Source organism: Saimiri boliviensis, chromosome Y (genome assembly GCF_048565385.1).
Source record: "Saimiri boliviensis isolate mSaiBol1 chromosome Y, mSaiBol1.pri, whole genome shotgun sequence".
NCBI lineage: Eukaryota > Metazoa > Chordata > Mammalia > Primates > Cebidae > Saimiri > Saimiri boliviensis.
In genome coordinates this window covers 17,629,298-17,646,412 of record NC_133471.1, presented here as the reverse complement: position 1 = coordinate 17,646,412, position 17,115 = coordinate 17,629,298, and positions in this window count along the sequence as shown.

Here is a 17,115-nt window from a genome sequence, read left to right as displayed (position 1 = left end):
TGCTGTCTGGCCAAGGAATAATGGAAGTTGATTCAAGTCCAATCTCTCAGAATGTATAGCACCTGTTCAGTGGGGTTTGCTTCTCAAAGAGAACCTTGTCTTTGAGAAGCAAACCCCACTTCACTTTGAGACACAAACCCCACTGCAGAGATGTAACATGTTCTTAGAGATTGAAGAATGTATAACACCTGTTCATCTAAGCAAACCCCGCTTCAGAGATGTAACACATTCTTAGAAATTCAACTTTGAAAGGACTGTTTATCTCTTCCCTTCAACTTCTGGATGTGTTGAAGTATGGATGATACTGTGGGTATAATTTCCACTTACTGCTGCCTTCCACGTGAAGCTATCAGAGCACATGATGACTTCTTAATATGGCACACCTGAATGAAAAATTTAAAATGTGGCTAGGTGCATTGGCTCGAGCCTGTAGTCCCAATAGGTTGGGAGGCCAAGGTAGGTGGATGACTTGAGGTCAGGAGGTTGAGGCCAGTCTGGCCCACGTGGTAGAACCCTGTTTCAACTAAAAATACAAACATTAGAGGCCTGGTGCCTTGCCTCACGCTTGTAATCCCAGCAGTTTGGGAGTCTGAGGTGGGTGGATCACCTGAGTTCAGGAGTTCAAGAACATACTTAACAACATGGTGAAACGCCATCTCAAATAAAAATACACAAATTGGCCAGCTGTAATGCTGGGTGCCTATAATCCCAGCTACTCTACAAGCTGACGTAAGGGAATCACTCGAATCTGGGAGGGAGACACTGCATTGGGCTGTGATTGTGCCATTGTACTCCAGCCTGTGTGAAAGAGTGAGACTCTGTTTCTCTCTCTCTCTCTCTCTCTCTCTCTCTGTATATATGTACATATATATACATATATATACGTATATATACATATATATATATAAGTACATATATATAGATATATATGTGTGTATACACATATGTGCATTATGTATACACACAAATAGTATATATAAACACACACATATATATGTATATCTATATACACACACACATATATATATAAAATATTGTGCAATGTTCATTGTTGCCAACTAAATGCTACCCTTTTCCACAAAAGCTTGTTGTCTTTAACAATAAAATTTTTTAACATTGCAGTAGAGCACACATCATATGAAGTCTATCATTTCAGCCGTTTTGAAGAGTCCAATTCCCTGGTAATATGTACACTGAAATAATTATGCAACCCTCATCATCATCCACCTCCAGAATGTTTCCGTCTTCCCAAACAGAATCTCTGTCCACATTAAAAACCCAATTTCTGGGCTGGGCAAGGAGGCTGACACCTGTAACCTCAGCAATTTGGAAGGCCTAGGTGGGGAGATGAGAGGATCAACAGATCAAGACCATTGTGGACACCAGGGTGAAACCCCATCTCTACTAAAAGACAAAAATCAGCTGAGCATTGTGGCATGCACCTGTAATTCCAAGCTATTTGGAAAGTTGAGGCAGAGGATTGCCTGAACCAGGAGACAGAGACAACAGTGAGTCAAGATGGAGCCCTTGTGCTCCAGTCTGGGTGACTGATGAAGACTGTGCCTCAAACAAAGGGAAAGAAAGAAAAGAAGAGAAACACTAATTCCTCATCACACCTTCCTAATCCCTGCCACTCAGGGTTCTAGTCTCTGTCTCTCTGAAATCTGGGCCTGTTGTAGACATTTTAGATAAATGAAGTCAAATGTTTTGTGGCCTTTCATGCCTGGCTTCCGTCACTGAGTCTGTTGTCTTCAAGGTTCATCCAAACTGCCGCCTGTGTTTGAGCCTCATCCATTTTCCTGGCTGTATAGTATTCCACTGAGTGCACAGAGCGCATTCTCTCCACCCATTCACCCATGGATTGGACACCTGGGTTACTTCTATCTTTGGGCTGTTGTGAATCATGCTGCTATGTATGTGGGTGTAGCAGGATGGTCTGATTTTCTAGGAAAGCTTGGAGAAATATGTTCACACATGATGTCACAACCTTTGCGGGGACGTCGATGGAGCTGGAAACCCTCATTCTGGACAAACTAACACAGGAACAGAAATCCAAACACTGTATGTTCTCACTCCTAAGTGAGAGCTGAAAGATGAGAACACATGGACAGAGGGAGGGGAACATCACACACCAGCAGCTCTCAGAGTAAATGGTGGGAGGAAGAGCATCAGGAGCAATAGCTATAACCAAGGTGGCCTTAATACCTAGTTGATGGGTTGGCTGCTGCAGCAAACCACCATGACAGACGTTTACATTTGTAACCAAGCTGCACACTTGTCCGTGTTCCCCAGAGCTTAAAACACATTCTTTTTTAGATGGAGTTTCAGCCCTGTTGCCAAGGTGGAGTGCACTGCCATGATCTCGGCTTACCTCCACGCCCACCTCCCAAGTTCCAAGAGATTCTCCTGCCTCAGCCTCCCGAGTAGCTGGGATCACAGGCATCTACCAGTACAGTATGGCTGGCCAATTTTTATATTTTTAGTAGAGATTGTGTTTCTCCATGTTGGTCAGTCTGGCCTCGAACTACAGATCCCAGGTGATCTGCTGACCTTGGCCTCCCAAAGTGCTGGGAGTGAAGGTGTGGGCACCACACCAGCCAAAATATGGTCTTTCAAAATGTTTACATAGTACAAAGAAAAGATGCATAATTGTTTTTATTTGTTTTTATAGTCATTAACTAGAGAGTAGGACAAAGAGTAATGGAGACACAAAAATGATGTGTGATTGTCACTGGCAGGTGGAAATGTGTCATTATTTGTTTCTTCAACTTTTCCAGACCTGGCGTGGAGGCTCAGACCTGTAATCCCAGCACTTTGGGAGGCTGAGGCAAGTGGATCACCTGAGGCCAGGAGTTCAAGTCCAGTCTGGCCAACATGATGAAACTCTGTTTCTATTAAGAATGCAAAAATTTGCTGGCCATGACTGGGTACTGTGGCTCATGTCTGCAATCCCCATACTTTGAGAGGCCGATGTGAAGAGATCACCAGAGGTCAGGTGTTGGAGGCCAGCCTGGGCAACATGGTAAATCCCAGTCTCTACTAAAAGAAAATACTAAAGTTGGCCCAGTGTGGTGGTGTTTGCCTGTAATCTCAGCTACTCCTGAGGGTAAGGCAGGAGTGTCACGTGAACCCAGGAGGTAGAGGTTGCAGTGAGCCAAGATCATACCATAGCACTCCAGCCTCAGAGACAGAGTGAGATTCAGAATGAAAAGAAAAATTATATATTTTTTTCAACTTTTACAAAGTTGTTAATATTTTCACCATGAGCAACATCGGGGGTGGGGGAGAAATTATTCTTTAGTAACACAATATCTGACTGTCAATTCAGGAGTCCATGAGAAACGTATTTCCTAATTTCACTTCTATCACAATCTGCAGTGTTTGCATTCATTTCTTTGTTGTCTGCCAGTGCTTCCATCATGGTGAAATATCTCCATTACAAACCATGCCTTGTGTTTTAGGTGCCCGTATGTGCTTACATTCACCCTGACACTTTTTAAACTTTGGACGGAGGTGCCTGAGAGACAGAGGCTGGCGTTCCATCTCTTTCAGACCGAGGATGATGGAATTAGAACCACCTGTGCTAAATCCACGCCTCTTCATTTTTTAGAACAAACCCACCTGGCCCCCTGCTGTGCCTGAGTTCTCTGCAGAGGGAGCTTGTTCATTCCAACTCTTTCTGCTTTGCTGGACCTCAGGTTCCTGCAGAATAGTGATAATCTCTTCTGGAGGGTGTTTCCCAAAGCTTTGATCTATAGACTGGCAGTTCGTTTTTGATTTGGCTCTCTTTAAGTCTGTTATTGGTGTATAGGCATACTTGTGATTTTTACACATTGATTTTGTATCCTGACACTTTGCTGAAGTTGCTTGTCAGTTTCAGTAGGTCTTGGGCTGAGAAGATGGGGTCTTCTAGATATAAAATTACGTCGTCTGCAAAGAGAGAAAGTTTGACTTCCTCCTTTCCTATTTGAATACCCTTTATTTCTTTTTCTTGCCTAATTGCTCTGGCTAGAACTTCCAGTACTATATTGAAATTGACTGGGCACGGTGGCTCAAGCCTGTAATCCCAGCACTTTGGGAGGCTGAGGCGGGTGGATCACGAGGTCAAGAGATTGAGACCATCCTGGTCAACATGGTGAAACCCAGTCTCTACTAAAAATACAAAAAAAAAAAAAATAGCTGGGCATGGTGGCACGTGCCTGTAATCCCAGCTACTCAGGAGGCTGAGGCAGGAGAATTGCCTGAACCCAGGAGGCGGAGGTTGTGGTGAGCCGAGATTGTGCCATTGCACTCCAGTCTGGGTAACAAAAGCAAAACTCTGTCTCCAAAAAAAAAAAAAAAAAAAAAGAAAGAAAAGAAAAAAAGAAAAGGAGTGGTGAGAGAGGGCATCCTTGTCTAGTGCTAGATTTCAAAAGGAATGCTTCCAGTTTTTGCTCATTCAGTATGATATTGGCTGTGGTTTTGTTGTATATAGCTTTTATTATTTTGAGATACCTTTCATCGCTACCTAATTTATTGAGGGTTTTTAGCATAAAGGGCTGTTGAATTTTGTCAAAGGACTTCTCTTCATGAATTGAGATAATCATGGGGTTTTTGTCTTTGGTTCTGTTTATGTGGTGAATTACGTTTATAGACTTGCATATGTTGAACCAGCCTTGCATCCCTGGGATGAAGCCTACTTGATCATGGTGGATAAGTTTTTTGATGTGCTGTTGCAATCGGCTTGCCAGTAGTTTATTGAAGATTTTGGCATCTATGTTCATCCGTGGATATTGGCCTGAAGTTTTCTCTTCTTGTTGAGTCTCTGCCGGGCTTTGGTAACAGAATGATGTCGGTCTCATAAAATGATTTGGGAAGGATTCCCTCTTTTTGGATTATGTGGAATAGTTTCAGAAGGAATGATACCAGCTCCTCTTTCTATGTTTGGTAGAATTTGGCTGTGAACCCATCTGGACCTGGGATTTTTTTGGAGTGGTAGGCTGTTAAATGCTGCCTCCACTTCAGACCTTGTTATTGGTCTATTCAGGGTTTCAACTTCTTCCTAGTTAAGGCTTGGGAGGATGCAATTGTCTGGGAATTTATCCATTTCTTCGAGGTTTACTAGTTTATGTGCATAGAGTTGTTTGTAATAATCTCTGATGATGGTTTGAATTTCTCTGGAACCTGTGGTGATAATTATTATTTGTATTGCATGTATTTGATTATTCCGTCTTGTCTTTTTTATCAGTCTGCCTAGTGGTCTGTCTATTTTGTTGATCTTTTCGAAAAACCAGTTCCCGGATTTAATGGTTTTTGAAGGATTTTGTGTGTGTGTGTGTGTGTCTCTATCTCCTTTAGTTCTTCTCTGGTCTTAGATATTTCTTGTTTTCTGCTATGTTTTGAGTTTTTTTTTTTGTCTTTGTTCTCTTGCTCTTTCAATTTTGACTACAACGTTTCAATTTTAGTTCTGTCCTTGCTTCTCAAGTGGACATTTGTTGCTATGTATTTTCCTCTAGAGACTGCTTGAAATGTGTCCCAGACATTCTGGTATGTTGTGTCTTCTCTCTCATTGGTTTTAAAGAACATTTTCTTTCTGCTTTCATTTCATTGTTTATCCAGTCAATGTTCAAGAGCCAGTTGTTCAGTTTCTATGAAGCTGTGTGGTTCTGAGTTAGTTTCTGAAGTTCTGTGTTCTAACTTGATGGCACTGTGGTATGAGAGACAGTTTGTTAGGATTTCCATTCTTGTGCATTTTCTGAGGAGTGATTTACTTCCAATTATGTGGTCAGTTTTAGAGTAGCTGTGATGTGGTGCTGAGAAAAATGTATATTCTGTGGATTTGGGGTGGAGAGTTCTGTACATATCTATCTGAGTTCTTATGTGCTGTTAAAAAGCACAGAATTTCCTTCCTTTTCAAGGCTAAAAACTATTTTGTTATATGTTTCATTGTGGAATAATTACATCCAGTTAATTGAAGTATCTGTCCTTCAGTTTCTTAATTTTTTTTTTTTTTTTTTTTTTTTTTTGGTGAAAACATATAAAATGTGTTCTTTTACTAATTTTGAGATATCTGTTATCAGAAATGGTTGCCACCATGCTGGCATCGTTTCTGTGTAGCTGAAACTTTGTATCATTTTACCAATATTTTCCCTTCTTGTTTTCTTTTCTATTTCTTTCTTTCTCTCTCTGTTTTTTTTGTTTGTTTGTTTGTTTGTTTTTTTATTTATTTTATTTATTATTTTTTGGGGGGAGATGGAGTCTCCCTCTGCTGCCCAGGCCAGAGTAGTACAATGGTGCAATCTTGGCTCAGTGCAACCTCTACCTAGTAAAGACAGGGTTTCATGTTGGCCAGGCTGGTCTTGAACCTCTGACCTCAGGTGATCCACCTCTCTCAGCCCCCGTAAGTGCTGAGATGACAGGCATGAGCCACCCCACCCAACCCCACAGCCTTTCTTTTGGGAGCAATCTGAAGAACTTCCTGCAGGCATTCTGGGTCTAATCCACAGCCCTGGGTCTGCAGGATTTTGCCTTTGGTTCTGTAGTAGGAGAATTTAGTTCTGTATTGCTCCCCCCTCCCCAGCTTTATTAAGGTCTAACTGGCAAGTTAAAAATGTCCTATATTTACCTGTAATCCAAGCACTTTGGGGGACTGAAATGGGTGGAGCACAAGGTCGGCAGTTCCAGACTAGGCTAACCAACATGGTGAAACTAATAAAAATACAAGAATTATCAGAGGGTGGTGATACATGCCTGTATTCCCAACTACTCAGAAGGCTGAGGTAGGAGAACCACTTGAACCTGGGAGGGGGAGGTTGCAATCAGCTGAGATTGTGCCACTGCACCCCAGTCTGGGGCTACAGAGTGAGAATCCCTCTAAGGGGGAAAAGAACCAAAGTTTACAGCACAGAGTGTGATGATTTCTTACAGATATCCCCTGGAAAATGAACTACCACAGGAGGAAATAAAGAGGTTTGATGACAAATACAAAGTTGCAGTTATGCAGGATGAATGAGTGCTGGTTTGTAACAATTCAGTGTGAAGCAGGGTAACCCTGGTCAACAAGACCGTGCCCTATGTCTGCCACCTGAGAGCTCAAGTTTAAGTGATTCTTCTGCCTCAGTCTCCCGAGTAGCTGGGACTACAAATGATCCCCACCATGCCTGGCCAATACTTGTATTTTTAATAGAGACGGTGTTTCACCATGTTGGTCAGGCTGCTTTCGAACTCCTGACCTCAGTTGATCCACCTGCCTCAGCCTCCCAAAGTGCTGGGTTGACAGGCGTGAGACACTGTGCCCAGCCCATTTCCCTTTTTCTTGCAGCCCCATAGGAAGCCCCTGGATAATCACCATTCTACTCTCTGCTCCTAGAGGTCAGACATTTTGACTTTCCACATAGAAGTGAGATCATTGAGTTTTTGTCTGTCTGTGCCTGGCTTTTCTTTCTTTCTTTTTCCTTTTTTGAGATGGAATCTTGCTCTGTAGGTCAGGCTAGAGTGCAATGGTGTGATATTGGCTCACTGCAACCTCCACCTCTCAGGTTCAAGCGAGTCTCCTGCCTCAGCCTCCCGAGTAGCTAGGATTACAGGCACATGCCATTATGCCCCGCTAATTTTTGTATTTATAGTGGAGATGCGAGTTCCACCATGTTGACCACGGTGGTCTTGATCTCTTGACTTCCTGATCCATCTGCCTTGGACTGCCAAAGTGCTGGGATTACAGCTGTGCCTGGCTGGATCCTTCTTTAAAAAATTGAAATTTAACTATTTTTTTGAAAGAATATAAAGACTTTCACTTAACATCACACCCTCTGAGTTCTTTTGTGCTGTTACAAAGCAGAGAATTTCCTTCCTTTTCAAGGCTGAACACTATTCTGTTTCACGTATCATGTGCCTTGTGTCATAGTAAATGTTTTACCCCAAGACGCATACTCTGTTCTAGATGCACCATGCCCTCTTGCTGTGCCTAAGTCCCATGGAAAGGCTCTTAGATTCTCAACCACTTCCATCTGTGCTTGGTGTCCATTTCAGTCTGGAGCAAATACAACTGGTGTTTTTCTACATTTTATTTTTCTCTCTCCTTCTTTCTTCCTTCCATGCTTCCTTCTTTTCTTCCTTCCTTCCTTTCTCATTCATTATTTCTTTCTTTCAGCTTGTCTTCCTTTTTTTCATTTCTTCCTTCTTTCTTCCTTTCCTTCCTTTCTCTTTCGTTCTTCTTTCCTTTTTTGGGGGATGGGGGCTTGTAGAAGGTAATTTATTTAGAGAGAGGGAGAGAAACAGGACAAGGAGAAAAAAAACCCAGCTAACTCTCACAGTGAGTGAAACAGCAAAAAATGGCTGCATTTAATTGTGCATCAGTGTACTTCCTGCTTTTTGGGATGCTAAGGCAGGAGAATAGCTTAAGGATTTGAGGGCCAGTCTGCATTCAGTTTGCTAGCTCGCTCCACTGCATGTTATTTTTGGAGACAGAATGAGACACAGTTTTTCAAAAAGTGTCTATGGTACTATGATCCTGGGAGTATTTTTTCTAAATTATCTCCATGTAGAATTTGTTCATAAGAAATTGATAGAATGGGAAACAGAAAATAAGCTGTGAGATACGATCTCAGCTCACTGCAACCTCTGCCTCCCAGTTCAAGGAATTCTCCTGGCTCAGCCTGCGAAATGTGTTTTAGGTGCCCATACATTCTTAAATTCACTCCAACTCTTTTAAACCTTTGGAAAGGGGTAACTGACAGACAGAGGCTGGCGTTTCTTCTCTGTCATACCAAGGATGAGGGAATTAGAACCACCTATGCTAAATCCATACATCTTAATTATTCAGAGAAAAACCCACCTAGCCCTCTGCTGTGCCTCTGAGTTCTCTGCAGAGGGAGCTTGTTCATTCTGGCTCTTTCTGCTTTGCTGGACCTCAGGTTCCTGAAGACCAATGATAATCTCTTCTGAAGGGTTTTTTCCAAACCTTTGATCTGCTCTGTTTTATTTATGGTGAGACACTTCTGTGTCTGCAGGCAGGGGAGGATGAAGAAAAGCTTCCCTGGTCTGACACTGAGGACCTGCAGGGATTTTGAGACAGGGTCTCACTGTGTCACATAGACTGGAGTAGAGTGGTGTGATCCCAGCTCACCGTCACCTGCCCCTGTGCCTGTAAAACTATGCCACAATTATTGGCCCATTTTAGGTAAAACAAAAGTTGGTAAAAACACACGTGAAACATCTTTGTTCCCGAGCTGGAGTTGCCTGAAATGCTGCCTTCTTTTTGGTATGCCTCACACTGTGGGAAGAAAACTACAAAACCAGGTCCCATTTTACTATTCATTGGTGAAAATACAAGGGAAAAAAGTTGAAAGGGGGATGCATTTTTTTAGAGTTTTTTAAACAAATGTAATGGTTATTACTTTTGGAGACAGAATTTTGCTTTTGTTGGCCAGGCTGGGGTACAATGGCATGTTCTGGGCTCACTGCAACCTCTGCCTCCTGGGTTAAAACGATCCTCTGATCTCAGCCTCCCAAACTGGTGGTTTTACAAGTCTGAACCACCATTCCCAGCCCTAGGGATGCATTTTCTATACTGCTGCATGAGAGCAAAGGTGGTACAGACAGAACATCCTTTGCCAAAGTCATGGGAAGAAAAGAGAGGAGTTCCACCTAATTCCAAGAAATCTGCCAAGCCCAGCACACAGCTTAGCTCCAGCTTACACAGAGCAAAGCTTCCCACCTTGGTTTTCCTTCCTGTTTTTTTTTTTTTGTTTTTTTTTTTTTTTTTTTAGACAGAGTTTGCTCTTGTTGCCCAGGCAGGAGTGCAGTGGCCCAATCTCAGCACACTGCAATCTCCGCCTTTCAGGCTCAAGTGATTCTCCTGCCTTAGCTTCCTGAGCAGCTGGAATTCCAGGCAGCCACTGCCACGCCTGGCTAATTTGTGTATTTGTTGGTAGAGATGGATTTTACCATGTTGGCCATGTTTGTCTCGAACTCCTCCTCACCGAATGTGATCCTCTGGCCTCGGGCTCACTCAGCGCTGGGGTTACAGGCATGAGCCACCATGCCCAGCAAAACATTTTAAGTCTATACGTTGAGAGCCTCCCTTCCTCTTGTTTTAATAAAGTGTTCACCTCAGGGTCGCTTTCTGAAGGATTCTGCTATTTCCTGTACCACTCTTTCTGATTTTGGCAAAATACATTTAATGGCACATGCACCATTTCAACTGGTTTTCTTCTTGAAAACAATTTCCAAGAGCTGGGTTCAGTGGCTCATCCCTGTAATCCCAGCACTTTGGGAGGCTGAGGTGGGTGGATCATAAGGTGAGGAATTTGAGACCAGCCTGGCCAACATGGCAAAACCCTGTCTCTATAAAAAAAAAAATAAAAATTAGTCTGCTGTGTTGGCAGGTGCCTGTAGTCTCAGCTACTCATGAGGCTGAGACAGGAGAATCACTTGGACTGGGAGCTGGAGGGTGCAGTGAGTGGTGCTGATGCCACTGCATTCTACCCTGGGCAACATAGTCAGACTCCATCTCAAAAGAAATAAAAATAGAAAAGAAAACAGTTTCAACAGAGGTCCCAAGTCTGAAGTGGGTGCCTAATCTTCAGGGGAAAGAACCTCCAGATTTTTTAAAAATACGTATATTATTAAATTTCTAGGGTACATGTGCAGAATGGGCAGATCTATTACATAGGTGTACATGTGCCTTGGTTGTATGTTGCATTCATTACAACGTCATCTACATTAGGGATTTCTGCTAATGCTGTACCTCCCCTAGCCCTCCACTTGCTGCTATTCCTCCCTTAGCCCCAACCCCTGCTATTCCTCCGATAGCCCCAACCCCGTGCTGTCCATCCCCTAGCCCTCCATCCTTACACTATCTTTCCCCTAGTACTCCACCAACTGCTATTCCTACACAAGCCCCTAATACCCTCCTATCCCTTCCCTACCCCCAACCCCCTGCTGCCCATCCCCTAGTGCTCCATCCACATGCTATCCTTCCCCTAGACCTCCACCCCGTTATCCCTACACAAGACCCAAACCCCCTGTCTTCATCCCCTATCCACAGCCCCCTCCTGTGACTCCCATAAACTCCCACCCACCACTGCTATTTCTCCCCATCCCTCAATACCCTGCTATTGCCAGCAGTCCTTCACCCCTGCTATCCCTACATTAGCCCCTAACTTTATGCTATCCCTCTCCTAGCCGCCACCCCCTGTTGTCCCTCCCCTAGCTCCAAAACCAGTGCTATTTCTACCCTAGCCCCTCACCTCCTGCTATTCCTCCTCTGGTTCCCAAGCCCTGCTCACCATCCCCTAACCCCCAAGCCCCCTCTATTCCTCCTCTAGTCCCCACACCCTGCTATCCCTCCAGAGACCCAAAACCCTGCTATCCCTCCCATAGACCGTCAACTCCTACTGTCTCTCCCCTAGCTGCTAACCCCTGCTATTCCTCCCCTAGAACCCACTCACTGCTTTTTCTCTCGTAGGTCCACACCAACTGCTATTCCTGCCCTACCCCCTAAACACCTGCTATTCCAGCCGTAAGCCCCACCCCCTGCTATTCTTCTCCAACACACAGCCCCTGTTATCCCGGCCTAACCCCGCCTTCCCTTGGATTCCTCCCTTAGTCCACACCTCTTATCTGACAGGCCCCAGTATGTGAAGTTCACCTCCCTATGTCCATGTCTTCTTATGATTCAGCCCCCACTTATGAGTGAGAACATGCAGTGTTTGTTTTTCTGTTCTTGTGTCAGTTTGAACCCCATCCAAAAGTGGGCGAAGGATATGAACAGACACTTCTACAAAGAAGACAATCATAGGGGAAAAAATCCTCCTGCTTATAGACAAAGGAAAAGCTTCAGTCTTGGTCCCGATTAGAAATAACAGTGACCTGTGTACCCTCCGAAGGAGTCTTTGTGGCGGTGTTACTGAGCCTAATACCCATGTCAGTATGCTCCCACACCTGTGATAACTTCAGCCTGCCAGGCACAAGTCCGCCATGCTCATCAAAAACATTCTCCAAAGGCAAACACAAAATTAATTTATCAGAAATCCCTTCTGATTGCAAAATGAAAGGCCCTTTGACAAAGACAACAAGCGTTCTGGGGAGAAAAGTGGGTCTTTGGTGACAATCGTGTATGTGGAGACGGCTACCAGATGGAGGTTTCCAGTAAATGGAGACAGCCTTTTGGAAAGGGCTGGTAAGAGGGACTTTTTCTGTACAGAGGAAATGGACTCACAGGCTTCAGAGTTTGCAAGCAGAAAACTTAAAGGAGGTAGAGAAAAAACTAGCTGGGAGGCTAGGCATGGTGGCTCAGGTCTGTAATCCCAGCAGTTTGGGAGGCTGAGGACAGAGGATCAGCTGAGGCCATCAGTTCGAGATCAGCCTGGTCAACATGGTGAAATCCTATCTCTATTAAAAATAAAAAATTAGCCACACATGTTGTCATGTGCCTACAATCCCAGCTACTGAGGAGACTGAGGCAGGAGAATAACTTGTACCCAGGAGGCAGAGGTTGCAATGAGCTGAGATCCACCCACTGCACTCCAGCCTGGGCAGCAAGCCAGACTTGTGACAATAATAATAAGCATCATCATAACAGTCAGCCACAGTGGCTCACGTCTGTCATCCCAGAACTTTGGTAGGCTAAGGAGAGCGGATTACCTGAGTTCAGGAGTTCAAGACCAGCATAGCCAACATGGAGAAACCCGTCTCTTCTAAAAATATAAAATTATCCAGCCATGGAGGCACTTTCCTGTAATTTCAACTCCTTGGGAGGCTGAGGCAGGAGAATCATTTGAACCCGGTTTGTGGAGGCGGCAGTGAATCGAGATGAAAAAAAGCAAATGAAAACCAAGGTGGGAAGCTTTAATCTGTGTAACCTAAGGATTTGCTGTGTGAAAAGCTTCGTTGATTTTCTGTAATTTGGTGGAGTTCCTCTCATTTCATTACATTTGCTGAAGGATGTTCTATATTTAACACCCTTGCTCTCACAAAAATTTATAGAAAATGCATCCCCTAAGGCCAGGCATGGTGTCCCACATTGTAATCACAGCTACTTGGGAGGCTGAGGGAGGAGATTCATATGAAACTGGTAGGTAGAGGCTGCGGTCAGCCAAGGTGGCAACACTGCACCCCAGCCTGGTGACAGAGTGACACTCCATCTTCAAAAATAATAAATATTAAAAAGTTCTTGGTCAGCTCTGTGTTTTGAGAGGTCCCTGGTGCTGAGAATTGCAGAGTGTATGTTATAATATATTGTTTGTCAGGAAGAACCATGGCAAGGGCAACCTAGCTGCCGCCTCACCCACTAGAAAACTACCTGGGGTATTCCAAAGTGGCAGGACAATATATAAATATCATACAGGAGTTTAAAAAAGTTTTTAAGCACAGGACATCTCGCCTTGTCCCAGTGGTACCTCATGGAGAAAAGTTTTTATTCTGTGATCAGTGGTAAGTGGGCACCAGTTGCTTACCTGGTCTATTCTTGTATGATGAGAAAATACCAAACACCAGTTTGTTAATAAGCATCACATGTTCAGAGAGAATAAACTGGTGGGTCAGAGTCTTCTGGAGGTCTTCAGCTGGAATGCTATAAGCCCTTGAGGCTCTCAGCTGGGAAGGCTGCCTGCCCCCTAGATAGACCCACCTTCCTGATCTATCTGGGTCTCTGCTTCTTAGTGCCTTCAATGCTGCTGTGGTGGGGGTTCTCCACAGAGAAGCTGGAGGCCATCATTGCCAGGACTCCACTTGACTCACTCCCACCTCCCACACCTGAGAGAGGTAATATCCTCACAGGTAATATCCTCACAGCTGAACTCCTGTGCCTGTCACACACACATCACCTGCCAACATCTGTTTGGAGAAGAGATGTTTCTTCCTCTTTAAGTTTTCAGTGTTCCTTTATGATATTGGCCATGCAGGAAGATGGGGGAAAGTCCCTCTGAGTGAGCTTTACAAAAACCATGCATCTTCCAAAAATCTGTTCATTCTGCTAACAGCGTTTCATCAATAACAGGGTCGCCCAGGTGTGGTGGCTCAGGCCTGTCATCTCAGCATTTTGGGAGACGAAGGAACATGGATCATTTGAGGTTAGGAGTTTGAGACCAGCCTGGCCAACATTGAGAAACCTGTCTCAGCCTTTATCTCAGCTCTCTGCAACCTCACCACCTCATAAATTGTATTCTCCTGCCTCTGCCTCCTAAGTAGCTGGCATCATAAGTGCCTGGCAACACACACAGCTAATTTGTGTAGTTTTTTAGTAGAGAGGCAGTTTCACCACATTGACCAAGTTGGTCTCAAACTCCTGAACTCAGGTAACCTGCCTGTCTTGGCATCCCAAAGTGCTGGGATTATAGGTGTGAGCCACCGCACCCAGCCCCCTATTGGCATGTCTTGCTGATAGCTTTGATTACCTGAACGAGCCCAATTTAAGAGTAAAGAACGGCAGTATCTCTTTCCAGCTGCACAGAGTGTCACAGATAAAATGAAATTGATCTTCAGTATTCAGGGCAGTCAATGCATTCTGGTTTGCAATTTTGACTAATCTGGTAAGAGACAGGGGCTGAGGAATTTCAAGCTGATTTTTTAGATTTACTGTTTTGTTTTGTTTTTTTGTGAGACAGAGTCTGACTTTGTCACCCGGGCTGCAGTGCAGAGGCATGATCTCAGCTGACTGCAACCTCTCTGCCTTCTGGGATAAAGATTTCCTGTCACAGCCTCTGGCATAGCTGGGGCTACAGGTGCCCACTACCACACCCATCTAACTTTTTGTATTATTAGTAAAGATGGGATTTCACCATGCTGGCCTGGGTGGTCTTGAACTCCTTACCTCGTGATCCACCTGCCTTGGCTACCCAAAGTGCTGGCATGAGAGGGTTGAGCCACTGTTCCTGGCCACTCTTTTTGTTTTTTAAATAACAGCGCTATTGCATGTCGCACAAGTGCCACAGAAAATGCATGTGAAATATTTTCCACCAAATTATGACTTTTATTGTTGTAAAAATATCATGTACCAGAAAATCAAACCCCCTTTGTAAAATGCCAAATGCGTATTATGGTTAGCATACATGTCCATTGCTGTCCAGCTATGGAGTAATTGAAGTTGATTCCAGTTCAGTCTCTAGGAATGTGTAGCACCTGTTCAGTGGACTTCTTTTTTTTCATATAATTGTATTTATTTATATATTTTTGGAGACAGGTTCACACCCACTCAGGTGGAAGTGCATTGGTGTGATCTGAAGACTCATTGCAGTCTCAGACTCCTGGGCTAAAGCATTTCTCTTGCCACAGCCTCTGAGCAGCTGGGACTACAGGTGTGTAGTCCCGAAGGTACTAGGACTAGAGGCTAAGTCTAATTTATTTTTTTTTCTTTTTTGTAAGAATGATGGGTCTTGCTATATTGCTTAGTCTTGTTTTGAACACCTGCCTTCAGGAGATCTTTCTGTCTTGGCCCACAAAAGTGCTGGAATTTCAGGCACCAGCCACTGCATCTGGCTGGAACTTCATATTTTTTTGTAATATGCTTTGAGAACCAAACCCCATTTTCAGAAGAAAACGCCACTTGAGAGGTGTTACATATTCTTGGAGAGTCAGATTTGAAAGGTCCATTTATGTCTTCCCTTCAACTTCTGGATATGTTGAAGTGCAGAAAATCCTGTCAGTAGAATTTACACTTACTGCTGCCATCCACGTGTAGGTGTCAGAGCACATGATGACTTATTTACATGGTGCATCTGAAACAAAACTTGGAAATGTGACTGGGCGAGGTGGCTGATGCCTGTAGTCCCAGCAGGTTGGGAAGCCAAGGCAGGTGGATTACTGGAGGTCAGGAGTTCGAAGCCAACCTGGCCCCCATGGAGAAACCCTGTCTCTACTAAAAATACAAACATTAGAGGCCGAGTGCATTGGCTCACTCTTGTAATCCCTGCACATTGGGAGGCTGAGGTGGGTGGATCACCTGATGTCACGACTGTGAGAAAAGGCTGACCAACATGGTGAAACCCTGTCTCTACTAAAAATACAACAATAAGACAACCGTAGTGGTGGGTCCTTGTAATTCCAGCTACTATACAGGCTGAAGCAGGAGAATTGTTTGAACGCAGGAGGCAGAGGTAGCAGTGAGCTCAGATTGTATCTCACGGGTTATTTTCTGTTTCCCATTTTATTAAATTCTTATGAACGAATTCCACATGGAGATAATTTAGGAAAAATACGCCCAGGGTCAGTATATTATAGACACTTTTTTTGAAAACCTTGTCCCAGTTTGTCTCTAAATAGAGCATGCAGTGGAGGGAGCTAACAAGCTCACTGAAGACTGGCCCTCATATCCTTAAGCTATCTTCCTATCTTGGCATCCCCAAAAGCAGGAAGTACACTGATGCACAATTAAATGCAGCCATTTTCTGCTATTTCATAAAGACGCTATTTCTCCACACTGCCCAGCCTTTGTCTCAAATGCCTCAGGTGAAGCGCAATACCTGTCCCAGCCTCACAAAATGCTGGGATTAAAGACCTGAGTTATCACACCTGGACAGACACTATATCATGAATTGCCACTGTGAAGACACACAAGACTAGGGAGTTTTATCTTTTTATTTAATCTTCAGAAATCTATTTTATATGTGAATGAAAATGCAACATTGTCACATGAATAACCCACCTGAAAGGCAAAGTTGGTAACTTTTCTTTTCTAAAATGATTTGGCCTTTTTTATCCTAAACAACAAATCTTGTCAAAATTTTCTCATGAAAATACTTCCTTCTGCAGATTAGTTTGTTACTTCTAAACACTATGGATTCTAAAATTTCTGTTTCAATGGAAAACGAAAGTACACTCAGGTAAGCATTCTTACATATTTTAGTAGCTATTTCTATCTTTATATATGAATCCATTAATTAGATCCTTAATCTTCATATATTCCATTTCTTTAGGTTGTATGATCAAGCAAATTAATTCATTTACTTACTTGGGTCCAAATGTTTTGATCTGACAGCATCATCAGATTTCTCTATCACCCATTTTATTTTGATTACTAGATAATTTCTTAAACTTTTAAGCAATCTGCACTCTGAATCTTTATGCTGATATATTTTACAATTAACTGTCCCAATGGCATAACTTTTAAAGCATTCCTATCCATATTACATTAAATCT